Source organism: Episyrphus balteatus, chromosome 1 (genome assembly GCF_945859705.1).
Source record: "Episyrphus balteatus chromosome 1, idEpiBalt1.1, whole genome shotgun sequence".
NCBI classification, from domain to species: domain Eukaryota; kingdom Metazoa; phylum Arthropoda; class Insecta; order Diptera; family Syrphidae; genus Episyrphus; species Episyrphus balteatus.
Genome location: NC_079134.1, coordinates 137,374,418 through 137,396,299, shown reverse-complemented (window position 1 = coordinate 137,396,299; position 21,882 = coordinate 137,374,418). Strand labels below are relative to the sequence as shown.

At 29.0% G+C, this 21,882-nt stretch overlaps 1 protein-coding gene across 2 annotated transcripts in view; it reads left to right on the top strand.

Annotated features, from left to right (window-relative positions):
• Positions 1 to 963: 963 nt before the first annotated feature.
• The window catches only part of LOC129905850 (ras-related protein Rap-2a-like), a 32,333-nt gene continuing 11,414 nt past the window's right edge, over positions 964 to 21,882 (top strand). The window contains exon 1 of one of the 2 annotated variants that reach the window (XM_055981473.1): positions 964 to 1,156. The gene's annotated coding sequence lies outside the window, so the exon portion shown is untranslated. The other variant, XM_055981471.1, reaches the window with a different exon arrangement.

The following is a 21,882-nucleotide window of genomic DNA, read 5'->3' as shown; positions in this document are numbered from 1 at the left end:
TTGTATTGTTAACAATGATCGATCAATCATGAACAACTATTTCCATGAAATAGTATTGAATCATCAGCTACGGCAGAATGATGAAGTTTTATTTTTTTTATTAGTAAACAAAATTGATATGATTTGTTATTACACATAGGATTTTAATGTCAACGTAACTAGGATCATTTTAGAATCCACTTTTGGAAACCGTATATATGTAAATATTATACAAGTCTTTCAATACTTTCAAAAAAGTTTCGACAGACGAAACTAAAAGGCATGTATGTACTTCTGAAGACATTTACTATCTACGTGGCTTTTTATCTATCAATGTAGTTCTGAAAAGTTCATAACGACCATCACTTTATGTATTAAAGTTTCAACTGACTACTACATTATATAAATACTTAGAAATTTGTGGACAATGTACAATTAAGACCATACCAAAAAAAAAAAAAAATTCGAAAAATATGTTACACATACGCCACAGTGACCGTTTTTTTATTCGAAATACAAATTTGCTTACTAATTGGAATTTGTTAAGTTTTCTGTGACTTTTTAAATCACAAAACAATGAATAAATACATATTATATTGTTATAGCAAACCGTTTAACCAACAACTTGTATTTAAAATGTGTAGTTCATTGAAAATAACAAGGACAATTTTGAGTGTGGTGGAACAAATATTTTGTGAGAAACTAAACCTTGTTCAACTATTTAATAAGTATACAAATGACTACTGTTTTGAAAAGTGTTACGGAAAAAAATCCCTGTTTTAATAGTTTAATTAATCAATACATTTTATTGTATATGAAAGTCTTTGGACATTTTTAATTATGTGTTGAAAGGAATAATAATAAATTCATTGTACAAGTGTGTCACCCGTGGCTATGGAATACCCCTGTTGGTTTTTAATCTTGATTCAATGAAAAATCATTCAAATAGTACAATTCTCCATTTTTCAACTAAATTGAGTTTTTGAGGAAATCTTTTATCAATAAAAAAGTGGTCGAAATATTTTGTATATTATTTGAATAATTCGTATAGATTGACAAATCTACATTGAAGTGTCTGTAATATTTTTTTCTCGGTCAGCTTTTCATGTTTCAAAAGTCCTTATACAAAATTGTACAAGGGAAAAGAAACAAATTCAATTTCCGTAGTCAAGCGAGGGTGAGAAAATAATTATGAATGACATTGAACAAGAATTATTAAAGAATTTAAAAACCTCTAAGAAGATGATGTTTCAGCTCTATGGAAATTTAAATTTTAAGCACAAAGAGGGGAATTTTAGTTCTTTGTTAAAAGCAGTATCATAAATCATCAAGTATGTATGTATGTTCTTACGTTTTGGTTTGAATTTTTTTTTTCTCATGTAATCTGGTAAGTTTACATAGATATTCAGTTGTACAGGATGGCACAAAAGTAATATCATATAATGTGAATGTGCCTTTATTTTAGCTAATAACGTACATTATATATTGTAGATAAATAATGTATAAGCAACAAGACAAGACTTTATATACAAACATTTATTAATATCAAATTGGTCGTTTGTGAGTATGTCACAGATTAGAAAAATTGGTTTTATGGAAGGTATTGATAGTTTTTGAAAGATTCTGTAAATAAGAGTGTTAATAAGTGCCAAAATTGTAGAAAATTGGGCACTACAGAAAATGCCCAGCTTTATATCAGAATGGGGTAAAAAGTTGTTAAAAACTACCTCATACCTTGTTCCTGTCGGAACTTTTGGCTATAGAAGGAGTACTGTCTTGGCTGATCTTGCAAATATAGACATAGGCTCTCGTTTCATTAAAAGCTTTAAATGGTTCAGCGTCTAGGAAGAAAAGTCTTTAAGATTTTTGTGTTATCACAACCAATACCAATGATGGTCTGAGTGTAATGGCTCTCCTAACCTTATCTACCCCATAATATTTCAGATAATAAAGACACAAGTAAGTCCAATTTAGCATTACCGTAGTTCCTTGCCAACAAAAATTTAAAATAAAACGGTCACCATGGCGTATGAGTAACTTTTTTTTAGAAGTTTTATAAATCAGTAGGGAAATATTGAATGCTGTTTACTTTTATTGCATTTAAATGTAAAAGCTATTCCTTCATAATTAAGAAAAAAATTCGAAAAAATTGTTTTTAAATTAAAAAAAAAATAACTTTTATTTTTTTTGAAAAATCAAATTTTTTTAGATTTTTTATTTTATATTTCTCAGTAGAAAAAGGGTTACTGAATGCTTTATTTTTAGAACAAAATACTTTTGAAGGTACTTTTTCTGGTTAAGGTAACATTGAATCCCTTCAAGAGAAATTTAATTGATATTTAAAAATGGAGTCCTCTTCGTTTACGTTTTTAATACAGTTTGATTTAAATTTAATATTCTTGTATTAAAACAAAAGAAGATTAGTATTTAATTTAAATTCTTACCAAGATAAAGTTATAATTTAGGTGCTTTGAAATTAGTTTTCAATTTAAATTTCTTAGATTTTAATACTTTCGATTACATTTTAATTTTTTGTATTAAAAATAAGGTTTTTATTGCAAAAATATTTAAAATTTATAAAAAAATTACTTGATCGAAAGGTCTAATTCCAAAGTTTGTCGTTAAAACTACAACAGAATTTTAAACTGTGTATTGTCATTGAATAATTATATATAGAAGTGACACCGATAGTTTCTAGCGCCACAGAATTTTATTTTTTTCGGCAATTAGATGTACTAAAAAATCCCCACAGAGAATGGGGCTTGTCTTAGAAAATTATTTTTCCAAAAATTTGTTTTTAAAAAAGGAAATTTCACTAATACAAACGTAACAAAACAAATATCAAATAAAAATAAATTGTATCGACACGTCGACATCCTATAACAGAAAAAAAATAAGGAAATTTTACTCACACATAAAATATAAAACAAATATCAAACAAAAATAAATCGTATCGACACATCGACATCCTATAAATGAAAAAATAAAATAAGGAAATTTTACTCATACATACAAAATCACACTAATATCAAACAAAAATATTGAAAAGTTAGTTGACATTATAAATGTATCCATAGTAACTCGAAACTAAAAACAAGAAATTTTTTATTAACGACGATAATTTGAACAAAATTAAATATTATTGTTGTATATCCTAGGCACGTTATAGCTTATAGGGCATGAAAGTTACCCTTATTTCAATAGTCCTATTAGCGTAGGTGACAAGGTGATTGCTCTTTAATTTTGCTCTCTGAGTTCGTATCCCCACAGAGATTGCTATTTTTTTATATTATATTTTTTTGGCAATATTATGAAATGCGTAACAATTAGTTCCTTTTTTTGCTGAATCGAATCTTAAGCATTTAATTACAACATAAATCCTTATGTGACAGTCTACACCGAAGAAAAAGTAGAGCATGAAAGTTTATGTTGAAAAAAAATTATTTAAGGTTCATTTCAGCAAATGGCCCTTAAAAAAAAAGAAAAGCGTTAAGATAAACTCAACGTAAGTCGATTTGGCTTAAACTTTTTGTTTATTTTTAATTCCAAGGAGGGAAAATTTAAATTTTTTAACGGTACCATCTAGAGATGCTGCGAATAATGATTCGGCCGAATACCGAAAATTCGACCACTCTTAAACATTTAATTACTATAAGGCTAACCTACACCTGATAACTTTAATTCATGACTATATGTGCCCTTAATTATGAAAGTGGACTGAGTCACTCCTAAAAATGGCATCAAATCTAGCCTAAAAATAATTATTATTTAAAGTTTATTTGAAAGCGAAATTGTAGTAAATAAACTTCTTTATTGCTCCTCTAGCGCTTTCATAAAACATATATAATTAAATCGTTATAAGAAAATTATTATGTAAGTTTATCTTCAAACAATGCAAAAAGTGACTTAGTCCACTTTCATAATCATGGGCACATATAAATGCTGTTGTATAAAAAATTCGTTGATAATAACAATAATTTTTAAAAATTTCCATGTTTGCCCAAAAACTATTATATATTTTTTTTAACCAAAATCACTGGTACCGTTTTCGAGAAAATTAAACATTTCCGAAATTGGTATATGACAGGTATCGTTATTTTTGGTAAAAAAAATTAGTTCTAAGATCCCCTCTGGAGAGTCTCCAAAAAATGCTTCATACCAAGTTTGATTTTAATCGGTAGATCCGTTTAGCTGTAGACAGACAGACTGACAGACAGACAAACGAAAATTCCGTGACCCACTTTTTTGCATTTTCTATTATAAGCCCTGTTCCTTTGGGAGGTGGCAAAGTACTCCTAGTAGTTTACTAACGATTTTCAATGGAACGCACTTTCAACGAAAATCAAGATTTCAGCTATTTTATTGAACAATTAATCGTAGAATGCGTAGAAAGGACTTTTTATATTGGAAATTAGTTAATCTTTCTTTTTCTAGTACATCATTTTTATATAGGAGTTATACTTTCAGAGTAACAGAACCGCAAAGTATCTCATTCTCAGTAATTCCGCACTTAACTCTAAGGGTTGTTTAAAATATTTAAAATATCAAAAAACACACAATTTTCGGTAGTGTAACTCTGAAATAATAACTCCTAGAGAAAAATGATGTACTAGAAAAAGAAAGATTAACTAATTTCCAATCTAAAAAGTCCTTTAGTTTCCTGTCCGACCAGTCGTTCTCGAGATATTGAGACATATGCGTTTTTCAAAATGGCGGTCGCCCCACAAGACCAAACAATACGCAATCTGAGATTTGTACTTGGGATAAACCCCTCTTCAATACTGCATTCAAACTTAGCTGACGTCATAGCTTTTTCCAGATTTTTCCCCATTGACTGAACTATAGTTTCTATTCTTATTATTTAATAGGCATATTTCAGCGCGTTTTTGTGTATTTTGCTTATTATAAGGTTTTTGTATGTTTTAAAGAACTATTTTATATATAGAATTAAAGGTAACACATTAAGCTATTGAAAAATTGCAAAAAAAAGTGCATGTCACCACTGAATATTTTGATATTTCTATGTGCCAAATGCCTCGCTTAAAAAAATCACCTTTTGAGAAGTAAATACCTAATATGTATTATTTTTTTTAATAAAGAAAAAAACTTTTGATACAGATTTATAGACAAGAGAAATACCTTTCATTTGATACCAATATTATTTCTGTACACCCATTATTACGCATTCTACGATTAATTGTTCGAAAAATTAGCTGAAATCTTGATTGTGAAATCCGAAACTTCAAACTCAAATATCTCCAAAACCCCACTAACGAATTTGAAAATATTTTACTCACGTAATGTGCTTACCGTCACCTTTCATTTGATACCAATTTCGTTAGTGAACACACTGGGCCCAAGCTCCATAGAAAAATGTGCCATCTCCTTTGTCGTTAAAACTACGACAGAATCGTAAACTGTGTATTGTTAAAATCAAATTTTTAAAAACATTTTAATAAATTTCTTATGGAAATAAATTGTAAATACATTTTGTTTTTTGTTTTATTATTTTTTACTTTTAAATGGTCTATTTTTGAACTTCTAGTTTTTAGATGTTTTTCTTTGATTTCTTATCCTATTCTGGCAATTTTTAATGTCCATAATTTTATGAAAACCCTATATTTCAAAGAAATTTAATTAAAAATGGTTGAAACGTTTAAGTTTCCGACTTATTTGTTTTGTAGCGTCTTGATTAACTAGTTTGGTTTAATTTTTTTTATGAATTACTGTATTTCTTGTTTAAAAACCTTATACTCTTCATCTATTCATTTAAATTGAATAGAAATCTTATAAAACTTCGAATTCCTTCTAGGGAAAACGTTAAAGTGATTATAGCTGTAGTACGAGATGTTTTACAAAAAAAATGGACTTGTTTATCGTTTTACTATTAACAAATGCTAAATTTCCTCTTAACAACTTTCATCAGAAAGTATATAAATAACAAGGAAACAAACCAGAAAACGTTTTTTTCTAATGAGTTGCTACTAGTTAATGAATTAAAATTATTCAAAAAACTTTTCTAATTATATCACATTCATTTTCTTATAGTCACGTTATTGGCAACGATAAATTACTTCTACGAAGTTTGGTTAAACTTCCAATCTATATACACCATTTATTGGTGGGTCTCTATTGAGTCTATAGATGATGATATCTTTTATCGAAGAAGTTGTAAAGACACCTATTAAAAGTTTCTGTTTTTTTTTTTTTTATTTAAAATCTTTAAAGAAACTTTCTTCTAAGATACATTCAATTCTTTTGTAGAGTTTATGAAATTCATGGTTGTAGGTTTTCCACATAAGGAATAAGTTTTACCACGAATTAATACACTTATTCACGACAAAAGTGGAAATATGCTTGAGTTTATTCTGCTGACGCAGAAAATACAAAAAGAAAAATAGAAATTCATACGATAGAGTAAGTGCGTATAGTTTGAGCCAATTTAATTTTTCCTTTTATAAAAGATGTGATGATACACTTCTTTTGAAAAATAGATAACACACATGTGCAATGCATACGTCATATTGGATTTTGGTAATATGTAGTTTCCTTTTGCTAACCAAAAACGTGATTCTATTACAAAGAAAAAAGAAAAACGAGATTTATTTCTTAAAAACGAGGATACTTTACTGGCACGTTTCAAAGCTTATAGGTACTGTTCGAGTGTGCTTTTGTGAGAATATTATAGAGATAATTTAAATTTTATTATATCGATTTTATTTTTCAAGCTCATTATTGTTACCAAAAGATTATAGATTGAAACAAATTCTAGAAAATGTTTCTACTTTAGATTCGCAGAAAAGAATGAAGTAGCTATAGAAAAAAAAAAATTAATGAAGTAGAATTTGAGGTAATTTTAATTTTAACTACTCGCTGAACTTTTAATCCTTAAGAGTTGTTCTATTTTTTTTAGAAGAAATATTGCTATGGTAATAGATCTTTACTATTATTCATTAATATGCTTCTGCTGCAATTTTCCATTCTATTCCAATATTTTGTTGTTATTTTACGCCTTTCGGTGAATTTCAGGTTTTGTTTTTTGTTATGTATTTTATTTTAAACTAAAAACTAGAGTTTGACTGTTTTATGTATCTTACTTTCTTTGTTATTAATCAAAAAAAAATAATAGCTGATGTATGTTGGGAAAAAAACTATGTTGTAGAAAGTATTTGGTTTACATTTTTGAAATTTGCTGCACACGACGAATGTTAGCCTTAAGAAGTCGCAAAATGAATGCAGTACTATAATTTATTTCGTTAAAATTTGACTTCCATTAAAAAATGTACAATTAGGTGAAAGCTACAAAAGAACCCTTTACCACTAAAGATATTAGTTCTTAGAAAAAGAGAACAAGCTTATAGAAAAGTTTTAAAACATATATAATGTTTTGTATTAATTTAAAGCTTTTGGACATTTATGATTGCTTTCGAATAGAAAAATCCCAAAAGAAACATTAAATAATGCTTCGTGTAAAGTAAATAATTTTTTGGAGAATGTGTTTCATTCTTATATTGAGGTTTTATTAGTCCCAATTTAAAAAAAGAACTTCAATTTGGGTGTGGCAGGACTTTCTTTAATTTTCAGTATGGTAGTGTTTTGTCAACTTTGTAGTTTTTCAGTATTTTGACTTAATTTATGGCATTCAGTTGGCCTTGCATGCAACTTCGTGACTCCGCTTAGGGTTTATTAAGGAACCAGTAGCCCCTACTTTTTCATTTTTTTTATCATCCTTCGCGATATATGTAGGTAGGTACTAGGAACTACAGGACAAGTTAAGAATTCGTAAAAAAAATCGTAGAAAATCTAACAATGAGGCATGACATTACGATGAAGGAGAATGCCAAAGAAGTAAGTCTCAAAATTCTGCTTTTTTGTGTGTCTGTCTGTATCTCAAGCTACAGTTTAAACCACTGAAGTGAATTGCTTTAACTTGGTAGGTTTTGGTTTAAATGACTACCTAAAGGGGAAATTTACTTTTTTTTGAAAAATTAACGGTACGTGTCATTTGTCATATGACCAAAAAATATTCTCAAAAACAGCTTTTTCATAAATGAATGAATGAATAAATTTTATTGAGGCTTAAATAACAAAAAATAAAGTGTTTTTTTTTTACAAAAATTCTTAAATTAAAAAAAATTACCGACTTAGAATTGGTCTGGTATAATATTTTAAAACAAAATCCTGTTTTTGTTGTAAAGCTAATAAAAACAATGATCTGAGCTGGATCACGAGGAAATCTTAAATTTCTTGTTAAATTTTTGAAGATTTTTATAAAAAAAAACTCTTAAAAAAAACCGTTCCTAAAATTTTCAAAAATTAAATTCTAAAAAATAAATAAATAAAATGGCATGCTTATTTTAAAGATTAACACCATTAAAAAGAAATAAAATCGTGTTTTCGTTATTTCAAAAACATTTTTTACCTTTTTTCTTATATTAAAATTTTGTCTTATAATTTAATGCTAAAAAAATCTTGAGATTTTTCTCTCGTTTATATTGTTCAATATATTAAAAAAAAACATGGTAAACGGTTTGCAAAACAAAACTAATATTTTTTTTTTTCGAAAAATGTGTTGAATAAAAAAATATTAACACAAAATTTAAAATGATTTAAATTCTCTTTAATAAAAAAATACACGGGAAATTGTTTAGTAAAAAGAAAAACATTGTGAAGCTTAAATGAATAAAATCAGTTTTGAAGAAAATGGCACCCAAAAGACATTAAAACTGTTATAATTCGAGAACAAATCGAAAACGAGTTAACTATCCATGGTTTTTGTTTGTGACTATGGGATAATGTGTCAGTATTTAAAAAAAATCAACATACACCACAGTGGCTCTTCAAGAAGTACAAATTTGAAAAGCTATATCGTGTAAATCATTAGGCCCATTGAAATGATTTTTGACTCCGATTCTTGAAAATTGTATAAGCTTGTACGCGTTAAGAGTTGAAATCGCCAAGACTGTAAAATTCAAGTGTTTTTTTTAATATTGCTTGCATTTAACACAACGTTGCGAGGTCGAAACAATTTTAGTTGAGACATAATTATTTACTAATTGGCCAAAAATCAAAACACAATGTTTTGACTAGTTTTGAACAACTATTATAGTATGTTATATATATAATACTTTTTAAATGAATCTATTTCTGTTTGTTATGTAGGGTGAAAATTTAGAAAAAAAAATTGTTATGCTGTTTGAATAAAATGTTACTCATACGCCACAGTGACTCTTTACAGTTAAACTCCAAAAATTGATTAAATGTTATCTATCAGTGACCAAAGAACCGTACAATCGGTACAATTGAAATTGCTCATGCTGACATACATATACGAAATTACATAGGTATATGAAAGGTACTTATTCTAGATGACAAAAAAAAAAAAAAAAAAAAAACAGAAAAATAAAACAAGAAAAACTGAAGCAAATATGTTTTTCTGTTAATTTTTTTACTTTTATTTATGTATGTATGTAAGAAACATACAGATTTTCCTAGAACCTCATCAATAAACAGACACACAAACCAAAGAATGGTATAATAAAAATCACTTTTTGATAGACCTCTCCCTAATGAAAATGCTGGTCATGATTAATTCTTTTATATTTTTCTAAACCACAGAAATTGGGTGACCTTGTTATATGGTTTCTCTACACACCTGTATTACAAATCTAATGTGTATTGTGACACATAAGTACTCATCATCTACCTTACCCACTCAAAAAAAATATTCTTATTTCATATAAGAAGGAATCTGACCAAAAACCACATGAACAAAATTGGTCCACATATCAAAAAATACAATACATTGCTTTGCTCCTCTATCTATAAGATAAAATCAATATATTCCCATCTATAAAGCCTATACTCTATACCACCATGGTGACAGGAACGAACCCATCCAAGCATCCCATTTTTAATCCTAACAATAGAATTTGTTGAGGTCGGTTGTTGGTACTCTAGATTAATGTTCTGGAATAGATAAAAATAAATAAGAAAGAATTCCCCAAAAAACGAGTATATTTATGTAGGTAAAAGACTTAAACTCAATGGGGGATAACTTTTTTATGGTATCTTGGTTATTGGGAAAATTTTATATAAAGCTTCTCGAATTTTATTTACTATTTTGTGAAGTTCTGATTCTAGTTAATTAGATGAAAAATGTTCTTATTCATTATTTTAAAATTCGTCCTTGATGTGATTCGGAGAAATTTAATCATAATTTAGTAATAGGTAAGTTTAAACTCAACTACAAGGCTAGAATAAAAAATAAGAAACAAATTAAACAAACGATATGGGGGAGTCAGTTGAAAAATGATAAATATTCTCTTTTCGTTCAAAATTAAATTCTATGTACGCCAAGTTCAGTGAATTATTTAAAAGAAAAAGTAAAATAATGTTTTTTAAAAGAAAAGGAAGAGGAACTGGAAGACGTATCTAAACATCTTTTCGTACACATCGCCAGACAACACATCCTTATTCCACATCACAATTCATGTGAATGAATTCAGTGAATTTGCTTCAAATAAATTTATTAAATCTTTCATCTTTCCTGTGTTAAGTGTCACTACTGATTTTCTTTGAGTTTTTTAAAATTTCTGTTTGAGAGCTTAAGATGAACAGATGAACAGATTTACATTTGCTGTTTTACAAAACATTTATGATTCCCTTTATAAAAAAAATTAATGATTGTACTAAGTAGGTACAAAAAAGACAAAAACACAAAACAGAGAAGAAACAAACAACAGCACTTTTCTTTGGTTTATCGGAAACCTATGGTTTACAACAAGAAAAGGGAAATTTATATGTTCATAGACAATAGCTAAGAAAATAAATTTAAAGTATTAACCAGATAAAATAGAACTTGTTATGATAAAATACAATTTCAAAAGCGAATGGGTTTTTACAATTGAATTATTCATATCATCACCTATAAAATGAAAAAGAAATATCATACAAAACCAAGTAAAAACATTTACACAGCCCAAAGTGAATGAATTTCAAGAACGAATAAAGCAACATCAATCTTACGAGTGATGAGAGGGTTGTAAAGCGTTCTTTTCTTAATGCAGCATATATGTAAAATTCAGTTACATATTTCATTTTGAAGATTGCATTCGTTGATACTAAGACTTTAAATTTTGCAATAACCAATCATTTTTCATCGAAATGATTACAATCTTTCAACCATTTAAGCGCATTGACTTTGGGCTAACCAAATTCTTCTTCTTCTTCTTCTTCTTCTTCTTCTTCTTCTTCTTCTTCTTCTTCTTCTTCTTCTTCTTCTTCGTCTTCTTCTTCTTCGTCTTCTTCTTCTTCTCGTTCTCGTTCTTCTTCTTCTTCTTTTTCTTTTTCATTTTCAGTTTCTTCTTCTTCTTCTTCCTCCTCTTCTTACTCCTTCTTCTTCCTCTTCTTTTTCTTCTTCTTCTTCTTTTTCTTCTTCTTCTTTTTCTTTTTCATTTTCTTCTTCTTCTTTTATTTCTTCATTTCTTCTTTTTCATCATCATCTTTTTCTTCTTTTTCAAAAATTCAAATTTAATACTTTGACCCAAATCTAACACTTTCTTAACGGTGAATGTCTTTCATATTTTTCCAGAATTCATAGGTCCAATTGCTTCTCTTTTTTATAGAGATTTTCACCTCCAAGCTTACATCTTTGAGTGTAAAGTCGAAATCTTCAAATTTAAGTTAAAAAATCAATACTCGCTCGAAAAATCATTACGATATTTCTGTGAATTCTTTTGATTTTTGATCATCATTAAAAATGAGTACTTTTCAATACTTCATCTCTTGGAAGTTGAGGAACTACTGATAGTCAATAAAGCATAAGAATTCATAAATTAGTTTTCGAAGCTCTTGGTATAATTTTTAAACTTTTTTTTCAACTATAAAACATATTACAAAAAAATACCTTCAAGGATTTCAATAGAATTTTACGTCAAAAAATCTCGAAACTAAAGTGAGTCACTGGGTTTCAGCTGAACATGAACACATAACAAAATCTCCTCCAACGAAATTCGTATTTTATTAACTTTTATATGATGAGCTACCGAGAACATGAAATTCGTCGTATCTGAAGCATAAACAGCTGAGTCTTGAGTTACTTTCGAGGAATTAAGTGATATCTTCCTGAAAAATAAGTTGTTGTATAAAAACTTTTTCCTCGTGCTGCAAACTGTTAATTCCAACAAGAACAGATTGTGATTTACGAGTATGCAAGTATCTCTTTCAGAAATTAATTAGTAGATGAGGACCATGTTCTGGCTGCTGATGCAGAGCCACAAAGCAATTTTCTGGTTTTCTGGTGGTTAAATTTACAGCCAAATTGACACATTGCGTTCCTGGCAGTTGAGTTTGTGTTGAATCTTTGAATCTGTTGTTGGTTGGTACCAAGCCAAGCAACAAGTGCATGTAACAGATTCCACTATGAACACCATAATATATATGTATTTCCAAGTTCAATTGATACATTTTTTTGTATTTTTATGGGTGCCAAAATTCTTCGAATCAAGAGGAAGTTAATATGAAGTTTTATTATAGTTGTAAATACAGCTTAAATTTCTTAAACGCTTAGATTTCTTAAAATGAAACCTATTTTGCTAACTGATGCATTTCTAACTGTTACTTCCGAATACTAACACCCTCGTATAACCTATTTTTTATGTATATTATATTCTGAAACTAGAAGTAAGGCCAAATGTTGGTAAAAGTCCTCAAAAAATTGCCATGAGGAACATCGTTGAACAAACAAAATTTCACAAAACGTAAATTAATTAGCTAGAGCATATTATGTGAGTATAAAATTTGATTTTTAGTCAAATGGTTTTACATAAAAAATTGTTTAAAATTGAACTAGTATTTAGAAATAAACTACCCGACTGTGTCGCACATACTTGCTCGTATGTAAAAAATACTTGAAATATTAAAGCTTTTAAAAAATTCATAAAAGATTTTTTATTATTTATTTAAAATAAAAAACTTAAGAATTAAAGTAAAAAAATTGGTTTAAAGTTACAAGAACATCCCTTTAAAAGGTTTTAAACTTCAAATAAAGTATGTTATACATATAATTTAATGAATAATAAAAAAATTAAAAAAAATTTTTTTTTGGAAAGTTTTTAAAGTCGTTTTGTTTTTTTTTTTTAATAGTATTTTTTTTCAGGCTTGGCCACACTGGAGGGTATGCGGTAGCGGTACGGGTAGCGGTGAGGGGACTTGTATGAAAAAAATTCCAAACTGACACATCAACGTTCAGTTGTGGATTTTTTTTAGTACAAATATCGTTACCGCTATACCGCATACCCTCCGGTGTGGCCAAGCCTTTATATATACCGTTAACATAAATATCAAAGTTTCAATAAAATTCATTGGGCTGTTTAAAAAAAAATATGGACTTTCTCTTAATTTTTTTTTTTTTTTTAAATTTCTCTTAATTAAAATATTAACTCAACTTAACTTACTAAAACGTTTTTATACAAAAATTTTAATTGAAATCGGCTGAAAAATTCAGGTAGTAAAAAGGAACCGTCTGAATGGAAAGTCAGGAGACGGCTAAACGATGTACTTCTTTCAAAACCTGATATTTCCAACATCTTTCTATCTGATATCTTTCAAAACCTGATATGTCTAAGAGTTTTAGAAAAACGAATTTCAGATATTTAACGACGACACGTTTTACCCGACAATGTCAAAGAACTTTCATTACAGACAAACATTCCGCAGTTAGTGTAGTAATGCCATCAGTGAAAATGCTGTTTTGAATGATTTCCTAAATTCAGTAAGTCGTTACTGTTACTACCTCAAGAACAATTAGTTGGTAGTTGTAACTTGAAGTACATATAAAATGCTATTATAAGGTCTTTATTAAAATTTCAGGCCTCAATAAAAACCATTTTACAGTTCATTTGCAAGTGCTGCAAGCTTTTCATCGTAAAGGTTTCTTTTTAAACAGGTACCAGTTCATAAAGACTTGAAGTGAGTTTTTGCTCACGCTAATTCCTTTCTTTTTTACTTAAACTCATAACAAAGGTAAAGGTTACATAAACTTTGAACAACTAAAGACGCGACAAAAATCTTGGAATACAATCTCCTATAATCAGTCATTGAATGATCCACTATCATTTTTAGGAATGAGAATCAAAATTTTGTCATGAGTGCGGGTACAATTTTCTTTGACAAGTGAAATTTTGTCAGAGGTTTTAGAACTATAAAGTATTCTGTCATATTTTCTCTTCTTCAGGCATTATTACAAAGATTTAATCGATGTGTGCACGTGCAATTTCCTTCCTGCCTCATACCCATAACCCTGTTATCTATGTATAAGCGTTCTGACAGGCAGACATACTTGGCAATTGTTCTCACTCATGCTCAACCCAAGGTTATCCTACCTTTTCCAACCTTAAAGTGCTTAAGGCTATTGCATTTGGTTGCACATGTAAAAATGGTCAATAAATGTCTACAAACATTGTATCCACTCTAACCTCTGAACCACAACAAAGGTTAATCGATATAAATTAAATAGGTTTGCGCTCAAGTTTGGCCTCGAGTTATATCAATCACAACAAAAACATTACTGTTAAAAAAAGAGCCAAGTTCTCTTATATTGAAATTATGCTGGCACAAAAAGTACTGAGATGTAAAAGTGTACCAAGTTCTAAAGTTTGGGTTCAAATTCGTATCAATAAAATTTTGATTGTTCTCTTGACAATTTTTCTTAATTATCGATTTTTAAAGTTATTTCAAAAATTGCCAAGTAAACAATCAAAATTTTATTGATACGAATTTGAACCCAAACTTTAGAACTTGGTACACTTTTACATCTCAGTACTTTTTGTGCCAGCATAATTTCAATATAAGAGAACTTGGCTCTTTTTTTAACAGTAATTTTTTTGTTGTGATTTCACTACTTTTTGCAAGGTAGGTATGGCTGTAGAATATAAAATCTCTATATTTGATGAAAATTCAGTGAAAATGGGTGGTTGCCACGCCCCCTGCCTGAAATTCTCAAACTTTAAATTTTTTCCTTTGTGTAAACTACCAGCTCCACCATTCTACCAAATTTCAAGATTCTACGACAATCAGAAGTGCTCTATAATATTTGATGAAAATTCAGCGGGAATGCCGGTTGCCACGCCCCCTGGCTGAAATTCTCAAATTTAAAATTTTTTCCTTTGTATAAACTACCAGCTCTACCATTCTACCAAATTTCAAGATTCTACGACAATCAGAAGTGCTCTATAATAATTTATGAAAACTCAGCGGAAATGGGCGGTTGCCACGCCCCCTGGCTGAAATTCTCAAATTTTAAATTTATTCCTTTGTATTAACTACCAGCTCTACTATTCTACCAAATTTCAAGATTCTACGACAATCAGAAGTGCTCTATAATAATTTATGAAAATTCAGCGGAAATGGGCGGTTGCCACGCCCCCTGGCTGAAATTCTCAAATTTTAAATTTTTTCCTTTGTATAAACTACCAGCTCTACAATTCTACCAAATTTCAAGATTCTACGACAATCAAAAGTGCTCTAAAATAATTTATGAAAATTCAGCGGAAATGGGCGGTTGCCACGCCCCCTGGCTGAAATTCTCAAATTTTAAATTTTTTCCTTTGTATAAACTACCAGCTCTACCATTCTACCAAATTTCAAGATTCTACGACAATCAGAAGTGCTCTAAAATAATTTATGAAAATTCAGCGGAAATGGGCGGTTGCCACGCCCTCTGGCTGAAATTCTCAAGTTTTAAATTTTTTCCTTTGTATTAACTACCAGCTCTACTATTCTACCAAATTTCAAGATTCTACGATAATCAGAAGTGCTCTATAATATATGATGAAAATTCAGCGGAAATGGGCGGATGCCACGCCCCCTGAATTGAAAATCTCAAATTTTTTTCCTTTGTATACACCACAAGTCCTATCACCGTGTAAAATTTCAAGTTTCTACGATATCGGGAAGTTCTCCATAATTTTGATGATCTGTCAGTGAGTCAGTGAGTCAGTGAGTCAGTTACGGTTTTTGCGATTTTTGAAGCCCTATATCTCAGAAACTACTCATTGTGAGGAGTTTGGTTTTTACGAGCTCAACAAATGTAGTGAGTTTGAAATTTCTAGCATCTTTGGTGTGGAAGTTAGAGGGGGGTCGAAAATGGCCTGAGTTGTTTCCTGTAAATAAGGGTGTAGTGCCAAAGTTTCTAGAGAACTTGGCTGGGCACTACCGTGCCCCTTGATTAAACATTAAAGCCTTCAAAAGCATCATTCCTTTATATATGATGATGATGATTATTGCTTATACGAACCTTATATACAATTCATTTATATTCGTATGTGTATCCATTTCGTTCTGTTAAATTAATTAAAGAAGATGTCTAACACCATTTTGTCATATAAATGTATCTATATACGATAAAACCCGAGGGTTTTTGTGGCTCACATATATTCTTACAAACACTCGAAATTTCCTCCAATGTGATGTTATTTACAGTAGCTTTTCATCTGATTTATTCCAAAATGAAAATTTCAAGTTCACTCATTCAAAGTAGTTGCCTCATACCCTTTAGGCAACTAATTTAGTGATTTCTTGTTTATTTGTTTTAGTTGTTCAGCACTGAAATACTCCAACACAAATAAAGTGTTCTTAAGGGTTTGAGGATTTTATCTGATATTAACCTCAAATTTTCAAAACCCTTATCATTAAACAGAAAGCAGAGATTTTATGAACATATAAATGTTTTATTATTTCGTAGATGAAATCAACTTTCCATGCCAAATGTAAAAAGACTTTCTTTAACCGATTTTAACTGTGTTTATTTTTTTTTTCGGTTTTAAAACCGAAAAAGGGAAAACTCAAATGTTCCATGGAAACAGGATATTTTTTGCCTGGAAAAATTTCTCTCTCTTACTTTTTACCTTCAGAAATAAAATTTCACTATAAATCCATTTTCAAAAAAGGTTCTATTTCATTGTTTATAGATGAAGGACTTTTGAGGTTTCAACACTCGTTTTCTGTCTGGTGGGGAGTCTCAACGAGTCGTTATTTGGTATTGTAAATAAACTTCCTCTGGATAGGAGATGTAATAAATAAGAATTGTTCATAATAAAATACCAGCATCGTATTCCTCTCATTACAGTTAATTTTTTGTTTTTTATTTGTCAGAACAATAAATTCAAATTAATTGAAACATGAAACATCCTCCAGAATGTCTGGAAGTCTAATTCTATTTCATCACAGAATATTGTAGGTGTATGTAGGTGTGACTGGCGGTTTTGGTCTATATACATTTAATTATTAATGATATTGCAGATTCTTAAATGGTATAAGTTCAATTCTTCCAACTAAGTAAAAAAAAAACATTTAATTTTATTGAAATCTGAAAATAATTTCGAAGACAAAACCAAAAGGACATGGATTTCTACGTCGGCGTCGTTGGTCCTGGATAAAAACAAGATTATCTTAAATTTTATTTTTTGTCTTTGTTTTTGGAGAAAATTAAATGAGACAAATTAATTTCAAGGTCTACATACATTGACTTATTGGATTTATTTGTTTTGAAAATAAAAGAAATTGAAATACAATTTGTGAAGAGTCTTGATGAATGTCTCAGTCTCTCCTTTATACACAAACAGGCGAATACGAAGATATAATGTGATTAAATTCACATTTTTGGTGAATTTATTTTGTGCAATAAATCTTTCATAATACAATAATGTAGGTATCTACCTGTGTATAGGATTTTTTAAAAATGTTTTTAATCGAAAATCAATATTTTAAATTGTGAGGAGGCAAATTTTGACCCTTATTTAAAACAAAAAATTGCTTAATGGTACTGATGTATTTTCTAACGATGGTTTTCTTCATCTGCTTCTGAAAGGTTGTAGGAAATATTTCATATCAGAGGGTGTTTTGTTAAAACTGGTGATCCAACATGGTGTGTTTCATAAATCTTGACGGTAACATGGGTTTTAAGAAGTATCAAGGATTTAAGGATGTGCCCGTGGGGTGAATAATATGATTCTGTACGTCAAAACCTTAATGATCCAATACTAAATGATGCTTAAATACCCAAACCGATTGTACCTTACTTCTTAAAAATTGTTGCATTGTTATAATTGAAACTTTCTGCATACGAAGTGTGTAAACTGAGTAATAAAACAGATTTTCTTAAAATTATTTAATTAGAATAGAAAATTATTATTTGATATTGTACCACACAAAGCGTGAGTTGGAGAGAGTGCTTCCAATTTTCAGAGCAGTTCCGAAAATCCGATACAGAAATAGGCGTCAGTTGATCTGGTACACGCGTATGAATGTCTTCAACTGTCCCAAACAATAGGTGATTACTTAATTTTGGGAAGGGGAAAAGGCACAAGAACTAAAGTCAGGCAAACAGAAAGAATGAAACTCCACAAATATCTTGTTTTTTTTATTGTAAAAAACTGATTTATGGATATTGATGTTTGTATTTTTTAAGTATCCTACAACATGAAATTCGTTCATTAAAGGAAAAAATAACATTTTAAATGAAATTGAGCTCCAAATGCAATTCCGTTTTGTTTTACTAAAATGCATTTTTAGTAAAAAAAAATTCAAAATCGTTAGAGCCGCTTTTTAAAGAACTAACTAACTTTTTGAAAAACATTTTTTTATTAAAGTTTTATAACTTTTTCAATTAAAATATTGACCTTGTTTAAAGACTAGAGCTTGAAAACTTTTACGAAGTTGGTGCCATTATTTTTGGTCAAAACAAATGCTCTTTAAAAAACAAACGAAGTTTGAAGTGGATCAACCCATCCGTTTAGACAGAATTCTGACAGACAGACGCACTTGTGAGACCATGGTTGGTTGTCATCTCAATTTTTTTTAATCAATGCATACTTTGATACACACTAGACAGGATGTCCCAAATGTAATGATCCAAATGAAAAATACTGGACCAACTTAAAGGGTCTTAGAATTTCCTACACAAATGTTTTGTTGTTGTTATTTTTTTATGTCATTTTGCTCAATAACTATCTGCAAAAATATGTGTTAACATTCGCACCGTTTATTTGGGAAAACTTATTGCGAATACAGAAAAATGCTAGATCTTAGAATGGGACAATTTGAACGACATGATAATAAAAACCCTTACTCACGGCATGGTCATTACTTTTTCATGCGTTTGTGTAGGCAATATTATAAACTTAGATGAACTGTTATTTCAAAGAATAAGGAAACTTCCAAGCATAGTAAACTAATTTATGGTTACTTCGAATTATCTGTCTCATATATCATTTACTTCTTTTCCTTTTTACACATAAAATACATACTACACAAAAAAAATTTGTATGCAGGTGTACAAGAAGTGAAAACAATTTTGTTAAATCTTATATCTTCAAAGCAACCTTGAAAGAGCATGTGCTCTTTCTGTGTTTCAATACAGTTTTTTCTTTAAATTTCTCAATTTGATTTCAAAGAAAATGCTAGAATGTAACAAATAACTGTATGATATAAATTTACCAAGATATTTACACCGAAAAAAAATTTGATAATAACAGCTATCAAATTAACATTTTTCAGTGACAAAAGTCGTCCAACAATTAAAATATCAATTTTGATATTTTATCATATCATTTTGACATTTTTTAATTTCAGGTGGGACAGTGAAAATTTCACTTTGACAATTAAAATATCATTTTGACATTTTTTTAAGTTAAAGTGGATAGTGAAAATTTAACTTTGACAATTAAAATATCAATGTTGACTAGATTTTACGTTTTAGTTTATTATAATGAAACCTATTTCTTTCCTTTTCATTTTTATTATTTTTATTATTTTAAGAATTTTCTTTCTTTTTTTCAAAACATTACTGAAAGGGAATATTCTTTACAAAATAATGGTGATATTATTTTTCCTATTATAGGTGATATAATTGTTTTGTTATTTTCTCCCAAACTATGTGAAGTAAAATCTTAGTGCCGATCAAATTTTCTCAGTAAATCATACATTTTACTTCGAAAAAACACAAAGCGCCTTTAAATTAGTACACATTAAGAATTTTTTATTTAATATTTTTCAATAATTTGGAATGAGAAAATGATAATAAAATATCAAAAAAAAAAAATTCCAAAATGTGACATTTAAATATCATCCTGATAATAAAAATGCTGTTTTAACATTTTAAATATCATAAAACACATTTTATAGAGCATTTTTGGCTGATATTTAAAAAATGTTAATTTGATATTTAAAAAATGTTAAATTGATATTGGTTTTTTTTTTCGGTGTACTAAAGAAAAACATAGTATCTCGTGATGTGTATCTATGCAATATAAAGAGAAAAAATTCCTTTCGTTTAACAAAAGCAACCTTCTCAAAGTCTAACAACTATGTATGTAAAGTAAACGTAATCAGATTATAATAATACAAAAAATTGACATATGTACATATTTTATATAATATTCCTGTGTCGTGAGTAAAATGCTTTGTTTTCCATTTAACCTCTCATAATTTAATTTAAAACGTAAAATAAATTTTTCATTTTTTCATATTAGAAGGAATGAAGTTTTATTGACTGTATAGTGTATAGTCCTGACAAAGTTGTTCCTTATAAATGCGCACTTTATACATTCGCATAATGTGAGTTTGACCTGTTTCAGTTCATGTGTATAAGTAATAAAGGCTGCAGTCACAATAAAAACTTATTGGTGTGTCACATTACTTTTGAAAGTTTCTAACAAATGGATGCTTGCTTTCCTTTTGTAAAAGGAAACTTAAATTGCAAGACTTAACTAGGTGTGACCTTTATTTCTTTATAATTTAATGTTAAGGTAAATGGTTGAACAAACAAGCAACAAAAATCACATCTTTTACTATGGGGCTGCTTACGTCCAATTATTCTCGGTACTTTTCCAATCTAATCATTGTGTAATATACAACACATACATAATATCCAATTACGCTTATGTGAACTGAGTTGGATAAGTCTTGTCACTGGATCATATAATGACTTACTCATGCAAGAATTACAAGAATGCAGTTTAAAGTTTTTAAACATGATTTTTATATTGATTATACAAACTTTTTAAATTTGTAAATACAAAAAAAATACAAAATAAGCAAAATTTTCGAAAATGATTGTGAATAAAATGAATTTCACAAAGCCTTATTTGTATGAAAAATTTCCGGCGCAGGGACATAAGTCCCCGGGACATAAGTCCCCGGGACACAAGTCCCGAATTTTTTTTTCGAGACTAATGTCCCACTTTACTGGGTCATAAGTCCCGAATCCAATTCGGGAATTATGCCCCACCCTACTGAGACAGAAGTCCTGATTTTTTTAGTCGAAAATGGTACCAGGAAATCTAGAAAAAACACATTTTTGAAACACTTTTTCGTTCATATGGTTCGTGAACGGAGAAATCATAGTTAAATTTAGACGAAACTCAAATTCAACCATATTTTGAAAAGAAAATTGAGTGATGCATATCTCCAACTTCATAAGTAGGTATAACAATTCGGTAATAGAAAGTGCCTTTAAATTAATATTTGATTAAGCCCTGATTTTTCAATCGTCAGTTAGACTATCAGAAGAATAAATGTCAATATAAAAAAACTTTTATTCCTAGGAATAAGCTCTATATCTGAGGTTTATCTGACTATTGAAAAATTGGCCCTTAAAAAAATCAAACACATTTGTATGTTCTATTTGAATTGCAGGAAATTTTCTTTCAAGATAAAAATCGTTTTATTTATTTTTGTTTTGTCCCTTCGAGAAAGTATTAGTAAGCCTTTTTGATGTTTTCCTAATTGAATGTTGATAATAAAGTTGAAGCGTGCAATTTTACCTTTTTTACCGACTTCCAAAAAGGAGGAGGTATTCAATTCGTCTGTATTTTTTTTTTTTTTTTGTTTGTTACCTCATAA